The 14,543-nt window shown below is 47.9% G+C and overlaps 4 pseudogenes; all 4 read left to right on the forward strand.

Moving 5' to 3' along the window:
* The first annotated feature begins 9,564 nt into the window (after positions 1-9,564).
* LOC143956615 (U2 spliceosomal RNA) lies at positions 9,565-9,672 on the forward strand (annotated as a pseudogene).
* Positions 9,673-10,806: 1,134 nt separating this feature from the next.
* LOC143956614 (U2 spliceosomal RNA) lies at positions 10,807-10,911 on the forward strand (annotated as a pseudogene).
* Positions 10,912-12,046: 1,135 nt separating this feature from the next.
* On the forward strand, positions 12,047-12,154 carry LOC143956617 (U2 spliceosomal RNA; annotated as a pseudogene).
* A 1,120-nt stretch (positions 12,155-13,274) lies between these two features.
* LOC143956618 (U2 spliceosomal RNA) lies at positions 13,275-13,454 on the forward strand (annotated as a pseudogene).
* Positions 13,455-14,543: the final 1,089 nt, after the last annotated feature.

Below are 14,543 nucleotides of genomic sequence, written 5' to 3' on the forward strand. Positions count from 1 at the left end.
CTGCAACGACTTAACTTGGGAAGTAGTTTGTAGCAGCCTTACGAGTAGACTATGTTCTGTTTAACTGTTACAATTGTCATATTTTGGAAGTCAAGTAAAGATATCTCTTGCATTATGCCACCTCTTTTCTGTGTTGCATAGAGCTATAGAAGTGGGCTTCATTAGGCCGAAGAACAGCCCATAGAACTTAAAAGGGGGTGAAGATATAGTAAGCAGCCAGCCTTGGGTAGGATAGATGGTGGTCAGGTGGCAGAGGCTCTAAGCCCTTGTACACACGGTCGGACATTCCGACAACCAAATCCGTTGGATTTTGTCCGACGGATTTTGTCCGAAACTGTTGCAGACAAAGTTGTCGGAAAATCAGATTGTACATAACGTGATGATGTTATTTCGTGACGACGGGACTACGTTCAGGATAGTAGCCAATAGCTTTGGTCTAGGAATTTGATCTGAGCATGCGTGGCACTTTGTCCGTCAGAGTAGGCTACACATGATCGGAGTATGTCCGATCGGAGCATTTTGTCGGGAAATTTTACGGACAAGTTGGAAAACTTGGTCTGTCGGATATTCCGACGGAAACAGTCCGATGGAGACCACACACAGTCGGATTATCTGACAAAGCGGTCCGATAGGACACATTCCGTCGGAATCTCCGACTGTGTGTACAAGGGCTAACAGTCTAAAGGTGCCGTGGACCATGTGTGTCTGTGAAGAGAGCTGGTAAGGGGGCTTGGACTCTTCTTCTAAAATGCATAAATGAACTGGAGCTAGTTCCATACTTTGCAACCAGGGTTGAAGAATATAATGCAGCCTAGAGTGGTGGTTCTGCTCCCATGGAAGGTCCCCAACACAAGCCTTGATCATGATTACCTCTGATCGCTAGATGGTGCTTACATTCTGCCTGCATGTCCTGTAAGGCTAGGGATAAGCATGACCCCACCAGCCCTATCAAATTGATGCTTGGGCTTAATGATAGGCAGCTTGAAGTATATGTGCACCCTTACCTTGTAAAACAATCCATTCAGTTTAAAATAAACATGAAAGGCAAAACATTTAGGGCGGCACAGTGGTGTAGTGGTTAGCACTTTCAGGGGTCACTGGTTCGAATCCCAACCACGACACTACCTGCCTGGAGTTTGCATGTTCTCCCTGTGCCTGTGTGGGTTTCCTCCGGGTACTCCGGTTTCCTCCCACACTCCAAAGACATGCAGGTAGGTTAATTGGCTTCTGTCCAAAATTGGCCCTAGTATAAGAATGGGGACCTTGGATTGTGGGCTCCTTGAGGGTAGGGACCGATGTGAGAGTGCAATGTACAGGGATAGGGACAATTGTAGACACTCACTCAGGTTGAACTGGATGGACTGGTGTCTTTATTCAACCTTACTAACTATGTAACATTTGTGTGTGTGCGATATAATCAATCATTATAAAAACTTTGTTTTCCTTTTTTATAAGTGATCACATGCTCTCCGTTCTCAGCTGCATAAAGGGTTTAGTGAATGGCTCTGCAGGTTTGGGTGCTTCCGCTTGCATTCTGGAGGATTCCTGAAGATAGGAGGCTGGTGGAGTCAAATGGGCAGCTTGAATACTTATTATGCTGCAGCCAATCTCAGGGGAGGTGTGCCCGATCAGTGCCTGAGGAAAACATAAATAGTCTGAGGTCTGGAGCAGTCGGGGTCTTGTCCTGATGGAAAGGTTCCTAGCCTTTGGGGCTGCTGCCCCTTTGAGGTAGTTCTGCGGGAATCTGCTAATGTTCATTGAGGTCCCAGCTATAGCAGAGCTTGGGGGGGGGAGGGTCTATTCCTAAGCAGTTTCACCTCAGGATCTGGTCAGGCGATCACGCTGAAGAGTGCCTGGTGGAGGCTGGAAGGTTTGTAGATGCCCTGGGACAGTTTGAGCACTTACCTGAGCTCAGGGTCCTAGTCACTGTGTGCTTTTCTACTTTTGGGATGCCGTGGTAGCTCTCTATGAGACAGCTCTTACAGGGTCTCATTTATTCCTGTCTTAACTAATTACGGACCGCCCGCAGCAGTTTTACGTTGGCTGTTTGAAGGAGGATATCGTTATGGCAGCCGCTAGCTGCCATAACCCCGTTATCCTCTTCTTCAGCAGGCGGTGCGCTACAAAATAAAAAAGTGGTCTCTGCGGCGGATTCGCAGTGAGATCACTTATCGGTGGTGGGAGAGGGCCCCCCCTCCCGCCATGATCTAGTGCCCTCCGCTGCTTACCGGAACCGTTGGCAGAGGCGATCGCGTCCTGTCTCCCATCAGGTATGGAGACGAGGGAGGGGGAATATGGCCTCCACCCATCTCTATACAATTTCTGGGCGGAAACGACAGAACCTCAGATTGTTATGGCAAAATATAAAAGGATGAGAGAACTACAGATTTATACTACTATGCCCAGTAAATAATTATCTTGACAACAGGTCACAAGATATATCCAAAACGTTTCGGGGGCTCACAGCTTCCCTTTTTAATGGCTGGGGGGATGAGATAGCATAAAACAATATCAAGTAGAAAAATCTAAAACAGCAAGCACTATTGATAAGCTATAATTAGGGATGAGCTCGGCGTTAGACTCGAACATCGGCCGTTCGTCTGTTCGGCAAATTCAGAACTTTGTGAACCGTTCGCACCAAATTCGTGTGGCACGAACGGCCTACAATGCACTACACCATCGCAGTGCATTGCTGGCTCATGATTGGCCAAGCATGTACTGTGACCCCGCATGCTTGGCCAATCACAGTGCCGGCAGCGAGGAGAGCCATAATTGGCCACCGGCAGGATGCCGGTGGCCAATTATAGCTCAAGGGGTTTAGTACACGCCCCACACTATATAAGTCCACCAGCGTGGCGGCCTTGTGTAGTGTGTTCCAACATGCAGGGAAAGAGCTAGATAGGCAGGGACAGTGTGTTCTTTTCTCAGGCATCTGAAGGAGTTAAAGTGGGTGTTGTGTGCCTCCAGCACAGTATACACCTGTATCTACCTTTTTTTTCTGGTGTTCTCTAATACAAGCATCTGCAGGAGTTAAAGTGGGTATTGTGTGCCTCCAGCGCAGTATACACCTGTATCTACCCTTTATTGCTGGTGTTCTCTAATACAGGCATCTGCAGGAGTTAGTGGGTATTGTGTCCCTCCAGCACACTATACACCTGTATCTACCCTTTATTGCTGGTGTTCTCCAATACAGGCATCTGCAGGAGTTAAAGTGGGTGTTCTGTGCCTCCAGCACAGTATACACCTGAAGATAGCCCTTATTGCTGGTGTTGCCTGTTGCATATCTTGCATATTAGCCTTTAAAATGAGCACTTTTGATTTCGAACGTTCGAGTCCCATAGACTTTAATGGGGTTCTAAAGTTCGTACGAATTTTCGGTCCGTTCGAAGGTTCTGGTGCGAACCGAATCGGGGGGGGGGAGGGGGGGTGGTGTTCGGCTCATCCCTAGCTATGATGTACTATGACAATATAATAAATTTATAATATGTACTAAAAAGCATAAGCATCTCATGTGTTTGGACTTCATGTTTGGCTTGATAAAATAATAAAACAGTAATTCTATAATAAGGACCATTTAATATATATATAAGATCAAATAAAAATACATATAATAATTCCATCTGTACAGACTGGTGTGGCAGAAAATGTGTGGAAATCTCTCACATAAGAACATAAACAACGATAAACAAAACTCTTCATAGAGTGATGCAAGTGTTAGAATGTTTGATTTTGGTTTTTACTGCTGTCTGTGTCCCCAACAGATTTCTCTTCACTTCCTATCTCCTGTCACCAAGGAGAGGAAGTGAGAGGGAATCTCCCCAACAGGGATGCAAGCAGCAATTGCAACCTAAGCAATGTTCTAATAAAATTTGATACAATCTAAAAATGAAGAGCCCAGTCAAAGATTAAATAACAAAATCAAGTTTTAATGTAATATTCAGCTTTAATCTAGAGATTTCTACCACTGTATGTTTTTTGCCACTAGAATTCCTCAGTCTGGTGGTCAGATATTTAGATTTATTTAACCCACTTCCTCTGATCCTAAGTCATCCCGAACCTGCCTCCAGCCTGAGACTGAACAGTGAAAGGAGAAGCAGCACAGTGATACTCATCTCTCTGGGGCTCCGCTTTCTCCACCTATCAGCATGCTTCTGGTCAAATTAACTGATTTTCTCCTTGTGCTGCTTCTTTCTTATAAAACCATTAGCTCTACTGTACAGGGACTGCAAGTGGCTGATACCAGGTCACAGATAGGTACTTCCTCTACTTGTATTTAAAAAAATACATTTGATGACGTATTAATGAATACAGAACTGTATTAATTTGTATGGTTTCTATCTGCCTTGAGCTCAGCTTTAAATGTTTAATTCTTTTGTTGATGTCTGAAATGTATCCGCTGGCATAATACTAATAAAAAACCTTTTAGATACCATTATTCTCTATTTTGTTTGGAGGCTGTTCAGCAACCTAAAATGACAATGTCATTTCCCTCTCTTTGTGCCTCTTCTATGACTGCCTGGGGCCATTGTGGCTGATGCTGGTGAGAGTCAGCACACTGGCACCTTGGCACCTTGAACCTTGCACCAGTACCACCCAGAACAGTCATTGATTTTGACAGGGCTGCTGGCAGCGGGCTGTACACGTCACCTGTGGCTCCCAGGCACCGAAATACACACTTTTTTTTTGTGCTACAAGGACAAAAGCACTTGCGTGCATAAGCCATTAGAGAGACCTTTTCACTTTGTCCATTCTAAGCAAAAATGACAGATTCTCTTTCTTCTCCTTACTAAGTAATCCTTTCCCTACTTCCCTATTCCTGGACCGAAGCCCTGGGTCTGTGCAAGCTCTGTGTCTGTCTTTTTCTTTGTCAGAGCTTATACAGGAATAATTACAGGGCTCAAGTCCTGCGGGAACGCATGGGAACGGAGTTCCTGTACTTTTTCCACAACAGGAACTCAGTTCCCGTTATCAGCCGCGTCCTGCAAGACTTTGAAGTATGTGAGCTGTGTGGCAGGTGCTGACACAGCTCGCAATAGTAAGTGCCGCACACCATGGGTGGACTGACCATTCAGGCATTGCCAGTAGGGGGCCCCATGACAGCTTCCGCTTCGATCTACCTGTCAATCACAGCTAACTGATGGGTAGATCAGGTCCCTGCTGCTAAGAGATTGTATTTAGTCAGACCTCTCGTGATGCGCTCCTCCCCGCCGCACAATGGAATGAATGCTGATTATTCAGAGAATTACCATATTTATGTTTATTGAGGATTTTTTTTTTATGTACTAGTTAAACTTCATACACACAATACGAAAATTGGATGAAAAATACCACTTTTGAAGTGTTTGTACATATGAGCGTATCTTTTTTTTTGGTGGGGGAGTGGATCTTGGGTGGGAGTTCCCACACTTTTTTCCCCAGAACTTGACCCCTGAATAATTACCTTCTGCCCTCCCCACATGACAGGGTTCTGATGTGGCGCTCACTCCTGAGTAGCCATTCACCAGATTTTAGCGAATTTTTTTTTTTTATTATTTTTATTTAAAAACGAAAACTAAAAAATATTATAGACTCACTTCTATTATAGACTCTCTACTATTGTGGGGCACAGGTACACATAGATAAATAATAATACAACTCCATTGGGAATCACTAATAAAGCAGTTGGGATCAAATTCTACAATACAGGGCACTTTCGCCCCCTTCCTTTCCAGCCCAATTTTCAGCTTTCATCGCTCTCGCGCTTTCAGTGACAATTGCGCGGTCATGCTACACTGTACCCAAATGACATTTTTATCATTTTGTTCGCACAAATAGAGCTTTATTTTGGTGGCATTTATTCACGACTCCGTTTTTTATTTTTTGCGATATAAGCGCAAAAAAAGCGGAGATTTGGAAAAAAAAAACAATATTTTCTTTTTTCTATTTTAAAAGAAAACCAATAAAATCTAATTTTGTCATAAATTTAAGCCAAAATGTATTCTGCTACATGTTTTTGGTAAAAAAAAATTCTGTTAAGTGTATAATAATTGGTTTGTGTGATCACGGACATATGTACGCAAATGATCATGTACAGATGTGTGCAGGTGATGACGGACATACGTGTACAGATAATCATTGGGACATGTGATTTTAGTGGGACATATGTGGGGGACATGTGTTTATTATTAGGGACATGTGTTTTTATTATTTGGGGACATGTGTGTTTTGGGGACATATGTGGGGACATTGTGTTTATACTGTGTGGTGTGTTGTGTGTTTACACTAGACTGGTGATCAGTTAGTAAAAAGCTGTAAAAAACAGCTCATACTCACTGATCATCAGCCGGCTGCAGCGATCTGCTCTCCTCTCCTCAGCGATGACTTCTGTGTGAGGAGAGGAGGAGCCGATTGCCTAGCAACCGGCTGTTTGTTTACATCACATGACAGCCGTGATTGGACACGGCCGTCATGTGATCAGAAGGGCCAATCACAGAGCCCTCTTGCTGATCCGAGATGCGCCGTGTCCGGGTGACACGAGCACACCAGGATCGCGCCGCTGCGCGGGCGCGATCCCCCTCCTGAAGGACGTTCCTGAACGTCCTATCAGAAGTAGACGGCTCCCACCCGGCCGTATATGTACATTGGCCGGGTCGGAAGTGGTTAAACCTGTTGGAACGCAAACCCTGGTATTATAAATCCACCAAGATTCCCTCTAAGCCCTTGTACTCACGGTCGGAGATTCCGACGGAATGTGTCCTATTGGACCGTTTTGTCGGATATTCAGACTGTGTGTGGTCTGCATCAGACTGTTTCCGTCGGAATATCCGACAGACCAAGTTTTCCAACTTGCCGGTAACATTTTCCAACAAAATGCTCCTATCGGACATACTCCGATCATGTGTAGCCTACTCCGATGGACAAAGTGCCACGCATGCTCAGATCAAATTCCTACACCAAAGCTATTGGCTACTAGCCTGAACGTAGTCCCGTCTAACGAAATAACGTCATCACGTTATGTACAATCGGATTTTCCGACAACTTAGTCCGACCGTGTGTATGCAACATCACTTCCGGACCTCTTCCGGAATTAATCCGTCGGAATTACTCCGACGGATTTGGTAGTCGGAATCTCCGACCGTGTGTACAAGGGCTAACTCAACTGCCTAATAAAATTCCCACCTCACCAGTGCCTTTTGACCCTTTCTAAACCCCAAAACTGCAATTCTTTTGGGTCCCTATTGTGTATTATGAAACACTTTGTGCTTTAAAAATCCTTTCTTGATGTTGTATACATGTCCCCTAATGTGTGTGGACAGCTGTGTAGACATTCGGCCAACATATTGATAACCGCAGGGTTCTATCTATGTCAGGGTATGAGCCTGCAACAGTTTCACATAAAGAATTCGTATTTTCCCATAATAATATCATATGTAACCAACTACGGTATCCAGATAAATAATCAACCCGTCACAAATGGAACTCGCAATTTATAGTAACTGATTCTGAACCCCATCACGTTGTAACATAAAGCGCTACATACAGTAGCATGGGGTTTTAAAACCAATCAGCTTCCAGGTTTAGGCTCGATTGACATTTGTGCATGTTGCTTTTGAGCGTTTCTGCAGTGTTTTTTGCGGTGCTTGCCATGTTTTTGGACACGCGTTTTTACTGCGTTTTTTTTTTTTTTACAGTGTGGTTGCTTAGCAACCAGCTATATACAGTTTAACCGGTTCCCAACCGGTGCACGCCGATGTACGTTGGCAGAATGGCACGGGCAGGCATATTGGCATACAGGTACGTCCAATCTACAATGCCGCCCTGCCACCTGCTCGCGTGCCGGTCGGGACCCCCGTGAGTCCGGTCGCGGGTCCCGCGGACTCGATCACCACGGGCATACCCGCGATCGTCTCACAGGACGGCTGAATGGAGGAAATGCCATGTAAACAGCATTTCCCCATTCTGCCTAGCAACTAGTGACGCTGATCTCTGCTCCATGTGATTGGAGCAGAGATCAGTGTTAACTAAATGAAAGCCCAGCCCCCCACAGTTAGTAACACACCCCTAGGAACACTTAACCCCTACACTGCCACCCACTGGTTAACCCCTTCACTGCCAGCATTTATATAGCAGTGATTGCTGTATAAATGACAATGGTCCCAAAAATGTGTCAAAAATGTCCGATGTGTCCGCCATAACGTGTGACGTGGCTCCCAAACAAAATTGACGTCCTTTTTTTCCCCACAAATAGAGCTTTCTTTTGGTGGTATTTGATCACCTCTGCAGTTTTTATTTTTTGCGCTATAAACAAAAATAGAGCGTCAATTTTGAAGAAAAACGCATTATTTTTTACTTTTTGTTATAATAAATATTCCCCAAAAATATATAAAAAAAACATTTTTTCCCCTCAGTTTAGGCCGATTCTTCTACATATTTTTGGTAAAAAAAACGCAATAAGCGATTATTGATTGGTTTGCGCAAAAGTTATAGCGTTTACAAAATATGGAATAGTTTTATGGCATTTTTATTAATAATAATTTTTTTTTTTACTAGTAATGGCGGCGATCAGCGATTTTTATTGTGACTGCGACATTATGGCAGACACATCGGACATTTTTGACACATTTTTGGGACCATTGTCATTTATACAGCAATCCAATCACATGGAGCAGAGATCAGCGTCAACAGTTGCTAGGCAGAATGGAGAAATGCTGTTTACAACAGCATTTCTCCATTCAGCCGCCCTGTGAGACGATCGCAGGTATGCCAGCGGCGATCGAGTCCGCGGGACCCGCGATCGGACTCACGGGGGTCCCGACCGGCACGCGAGCGCGATGGCAGGGCGGCATTGAAGATTGGACGTACCTGTACGCCAATATGCCTGCCCGTGCCATTCTGCCGACGTACATCGGCGTGCGCTGGTCGGGAACCGGTTAAGTATGTCAAATGCAAGCAGTGTCCCATTCTGCACCACAGATCCATAGTTGCCAACATTGTAAAAAAATAATTCGGGACACTTTTTTGTTAGTAGGCGGAGTTGTGTTATAATTAGAGGGCGGGGCATGCGTTTATAGGTGCGGCACAGGAAAAGGATAAAATGCGGTCCGTGTAGCGCGCTGCGGCAAAATATTGGTGTGGTTTACGTAAATAGTGGGCGTGGCTTGCATGGGGCGTGGCTCAAAGGGGTGTGGTTAGTGTCTGAGATGAATGCGGGATGGAGAGGGAGAGGGAAAGGGGGATGGAGGGACAGCAGCCCCCCGATCCTACACTACAATAGCAATATGTGTTTTCCAGAGTTTGACAATCAGCAGATAAAGATACTCCAAATACCTGATGTTAGCGCTTCAATCATCCCGGTGCCATGATTGTTATGGTGTCAGGATGATTGAAGCGCATTATTTCTATTATTACATTGTAATATGAAATGAAATCATTCAACTCACCATAATGCAGAATCAGTGTGAGCCATGAGCGCGTCACTAACCACGTTGCCTGCCACCAGATGCCATCAGGTGCCTCCTTACATCAGGTGTCCCATCAGAGCAGCGGCTTTTTCAATAAAAAAAAAAAAAATCAGAGCAGCCTTCCTTCGCTTCTCGGCCTTTTGGCTAAGATCAAGTGTAGTATCTGTTCTTATCAGTTGCCAAAGGAGGCGCTGGTCCATCCCTATTTGAGAGGGTTTGGGCGGCGCTCTCCGATGGTGTAATTTGCATCCCGAAGGATGGTTTCGGTAGGGGCCACGTCGTGCCGCCCGACAGTAAACTGGGGGCCGATGCATGGTTGAGTCTGAGCCATCTGGAAGGATGCCCCTGGTGAGGGCAGGTGCTGCCTGGTCGGATCCAGAGGGCCGGGTTCCCGGCCTCTGGTCTGGATTGGGGTAGTTCTAGCCCCGGGCAGTTTTTCGGAAAGAGAACGCTGGTTACTCCTTTTTGCTGTGGGGGAGTGCCGGTTAGTACATCCGAATATAATTAGGAAGGAGTGATGGGAGCGACGGTGGAGCCTGATGGTAAAGGGCTCTCACCAAGCAACCTGATCTTCATGCCTTCCTGTCCGGGGTGGGGGCTGCTGTGGTCTGGGCCGGGGGTCGGGGGCGGTCTTGAAAGCCTATGGAGTATGTGCCCCTGGAGTGGCAGTCCAGGGGTGCCTAACAATCACTGTGAGTGAGGGTCACTTTGATTTTGGGCACCACGGTCACTGCACCATGACACGCTTTTTTAGCACCTGCCTCTTGGGCCGGGCCTTTTGGCTGGGACCAGAGGAATTTTTTATTCCCGGCCGGAGGGCCTGGTCGTTGTTTCACACAACGACCACCTTTTCACTCTCCTCTCCACTATCCCTTCCCCACTTTTTATTTATTTTCAGTGTGTCTTGTCACGTCTTGTTTTGTCACTTTGCACGTTTGCTGTGATGAGTAGGGTCACAGGTTCTAGGGCCTGTCCTGAAAGTCTGGTGTGGGGGTGGACATGGCCTTCTGGCTTAGTTCACCCACTGCCTTAGGGTTTGGGGTCATCCTTCGGGGGAGCCCTACCTAGTATTTGGGTGGGTCTGTTTCGGCAGACCTTCCGAAGAACGGGGTCTGACTGGTTTCGGCCAGGAAGACCAAGTTTTAAGTGTCCTTGTCCCTGTCAGGAGCCTAGCGCCCCGGGGGATTCAGGACAAGGTCCTCTGATTTTAGAGGACTTGTGTACCCGTCTGCACTTTTTTGTGTCACTCTTTATGTGTGTGCACATTTTTTATGCACCGGGTGAAGTTTTTTGGAGTGTGTTTTGCACGCCACTGGCTTTCAATAAAAAAAAAAAAAAAAAAAAAAAAAAATCAGAGCAGCCTTCCTTCGCTTCTCGGCCTTTTGGCTAAGATCAAGTGTAGTATCTGTTCTTATCAGTTGCCAAAGGAGGCGCTGGTCCATCCCTATAGAGGGTTTGGGCGGCGCTCTCCGATGGTGTAATTTGCATCCCGAAGGATGGTTTCGGTAGGGGCCACGTCGTGCCGCCCGACAGTAAACTGGGGGCCGATGCATGGTCGAGTCTGAGCCATCTGGAAGGATGCACCTGGTGAGGGCGGAGAACCACTGGTCGGCGCCAGGGGAGGGGACCCTGGCAGACCGGCTTGGATTGTGGCAGCTTTAGCCCCAGTCAGTTTTTCGGGAGGGAACGCTTAGCTCTTCTGTTCCAGCAGAGGGGCGGCCGGTACCTTTCGAATATAATTAGGTAGGAGTGACGAGAGTGAGGGTGGGACCTGATGGCAAAGGGTCTCACTAAGCTCGCTGATCTCCATGCCTTTCTGGCTGTGGTGGGGGCTGTCGTGGTCTGGGCTGGGCTGTCGGGGATGCTTTTGTTGGAAAGCCCATGGTGATGTGCCCCTGGAGTGGCAGTCCAGGGGTGCCTTCTTTCACTGTGCGTCAGCACTTTGATTTAGGCACCTAGGTCACGTCACCATTACACGCTTTTTTTACACCTGCCTCTAGGGCCCGGCCTTTTGGCTAGGACCAGAGGAATTTTTGATTCCTGGCCGGAGGGCCGGCCATTGTACTGCACAATGGTCACTTTTCACTCTCCTCTTCACTCTCCTCTTCACTCTCCTCTTCACTATCCCTTCCCCACTTTTTATTTATTTATTTTATCTGTGTGTGTTTGTCACTGTGTGTCACTTCACGTTTGATTAGTAGGGTGTCGGTCCTCGGACCAATCCTGAACGTCTTGTGGGAGAGCGGACATAGGCCTTCTGGCTTGGTCCAATCTCCATGAGGGGGGGCCTACCTTCGGGGAAGCCCCCACAGTACCAAGTACCTAGGAGGCTCTGTTTCGGCAGTCCTCCCAGGGAAAGGAGGGATTCCGGTTTCGTCCGGGTCCCACTTGTTGAGTCTGGTACCTCAGTCCCTGTCTGGAGCCTAACGCCCCGGGGGATCAGGGTATGGTCCTTCTTTGGAGGACATCAGGCACCCGTCTGCACTTTTTAGTGTGTCACTCTTTATGTGTGTGCACTTTTTTTATGCACCGGGTGGAAGTTTTTTGGGTGTGTTTGCACGCCATGGGCTTTTTCAATAAAAAAAAAAAAATCAGAGCAGCCTTCCTTCGCTTCTCGGCCTTTTGGCTAAGATCAAGTGTAGTATCTGTTCTTATCAGTTGCCAAAGGAGGCGCTGGTCCATCCCTATTTGAGAGGGTTTGGGCGGCGCTCTCCGATGGTGTAATTTGCATCCCGAAGGATGGTTTCGGTAGGGGCCACGTCGTGCCGCCCGACAGTAAACTGGGGGCCGATGCATGGTTGAGTCTGAGCCATCTGGAAGGATGCCCCTGGTGAGGGCAGGTGCTGCCTGGTCGGATCCAGAGGGCCGGGTTCCCGGCCTCTGGTCTGGATTGGGGTAGTTCTAGCCCCGGGCAGTTTTTCGGAAAGGAACGCTGGTTACTCCTTTTTGCTGTGGGGGAGTGCCGGTTAGTACATCCGAATATAATTAGGAAGGAGTGAGGGGAGCGACGGTGGGGCCTGATGGTAAAGGGCTCTCGCCAAGATTCCTGATCTTCATGCCTTCCTGTCTGGGGTGGGGGCTGCTGTGGTCTGGGCCGGGGGTCGGGGGCGGTCTTGAAAGCCTATGGAGTATGTGCCCCTGGAGTGGCAGTCCAGGGGTGCCTAACAATCACTGTGAGTGAGGGTCACTTTGATTTTGGGCACCACGGTCACTGCACCATGACACGCTTTTTTAGCACCTGCCTCTTGGGCCGGGCCTTTTGGCTGGGACCAGAGGAATTTTTTATTCCCGGCCGGAGGGCCTGGTCCTTGTTTCACACAACGACCACCTTTTCACTCTCCTCTCCACTATCCCTTCCCCACTTTTTATTTATTTTCAGTGTGTCTTGTCACGTCTTGTTTTGTCACTTTGCACGTTTGCTGTGATGAGTAGGGTCACAGGTTCTAGGGCCTGTCCTGAAAGTCTGGTGTGGGGGTGGACATGGCCTTCTGGCTTAGTTCACCCTCTGCCTCAGGGTTTGGGGTCTTCCTTCGGGGAGCCCTACCTAGTATTTGGGTGGGTCTGTTTCGGCAGACCTTCCGAAGAACGGGGTCTGACTGGTTTCGGCCAGGAAGACCAAGTTTTAAGTGTCCTTGTCCCTGTCAGGAGCCTAACGCCCCGGGGGATTCAGGACAAGGTCCTCTGATTTTAGAGGACTTGTGTACCCGTCTGCACTTTTTTGTGTCACTCTCTATGTGTGTGCACATTTTTTATGCACCGGGTAAAGTTTTTTGGAGTGTGTTTTGCACGCCACTGGCTTTCAAAAAAAAAAAAAAAAAATCAGAGCAGCCTTCCTTCGCTTCTCGGCCTTTTGGCTAAGATCAAGTGTAGTATCTGTTCTTATCAGTTACCAGGAGGTGGCGCTTGCTTCCGTCCCTGTTCTACGGCGAGGTGGAGCAGGGTTGGCGGTTGCTATGCAAAGCCTGCTGGTGTAAAGGTGACCTGGAGCGGTTCGTAGCCGAAAGGGAAGCCTTCTGATGGGGACGGAGAACCACTGGTCGAAGCCAGGGGAGGGGACCCTGGCCTTCTGGCCTGGATTGTGGCAGCTTTAGCTCCGGTCAGTTTTTCGGGACTGGAACGCTTGTTCCCCCTTTCCCCCCTTGGGGGGAGCGGCCAGTACGTCCCGAATGTAATTAGGTGGGAGTGATGGGAGTGAGGGTGTGACCTGATGGCAATAGGGTCTCACCAAGCTCCTAGATCTCCATACCTTCCTGATCAGGGGTGGGGGCTGTTGTGGTCTCGGCTGGGGGGCCAGGGATGCTTTTGTTGGAAAGCCCATGGTGATGTGCCCCTGGAGTGGCAGTCCAGGGGTGCCTTCTTTCACTGTGCGTCAGCACTTTGATTTAGGCACCTAGGTCACGTCACCATTACACGCTTTTTTACACCTGCCTCTAGGGCCCGGCCTTTTGGCTAGGACCAGAGGAATTTTTGATTCCTGGCCGGAGGGCCGGCCATTGTATTGCACAATGGTCACTTTTCACTCTCCTCTCCACTATCCCTTCCTCACTTTTTATTTATTTTATTTGTGTGTGTTTTGTCACAGTCTGTCACTGCACGTTTGATGAGTAGGGTGTCGGTCCTCGGACCAATCCTGAAAGTCTCTGGGAGAGCGGACATAGGCCTTTTGGCTTGGTCCAATCTCCATGAGGGGGGCCTACCTTCGGGGAAGCCCCCATAGTACCAAGTACCTAGGAGGTTCTGTTTCGGCAGTCCTCCCGGGGAAAGGAGGTCTTCCGGTTTCGTCCGGGGACCACTGTGTTGAGTCTGGTACCTCAGTCCCTGTCTGGAGCCTAACGCCCCGGGGGATCAGGGTATGGTCCTTCTTTTGGAGGACATCAGACACCCGTCTGCACTTTTTAGTGTGTCACTCTTTATGTGTGTGCACTTTTTTTATGCACCGGGTGGAAGTTTTTTGGGTGTGTTTGCACGCCATGGGCTTTTAAAAAAAAAAAAAAAAAATCAGAGCAGCCTTCCTCACATCTGTGTCCATCAGAGCAGCCTTCCTAACATCTGGTGTCCATCAGCGGAGCCCCTCCTAACATCTGGTGCCCCTCTGACATCCAG

The sequence above is a fragment of the Lithobates pipiens genome, unplaced genomic scaffold, assembly GCF_037356315.1.
Source record: "Lithobates pipiens isolate NorthernLeopardFrog02 unplaced genomic scaffold, aLitPip1_a1.2 Scaffold_37, whole genome shotgun sequence".
NCBI lineage: Eukaryota > Metazoa > Chordata > Amphibia > Anura > Ranidae > Lithobates > Lithobates pipiens.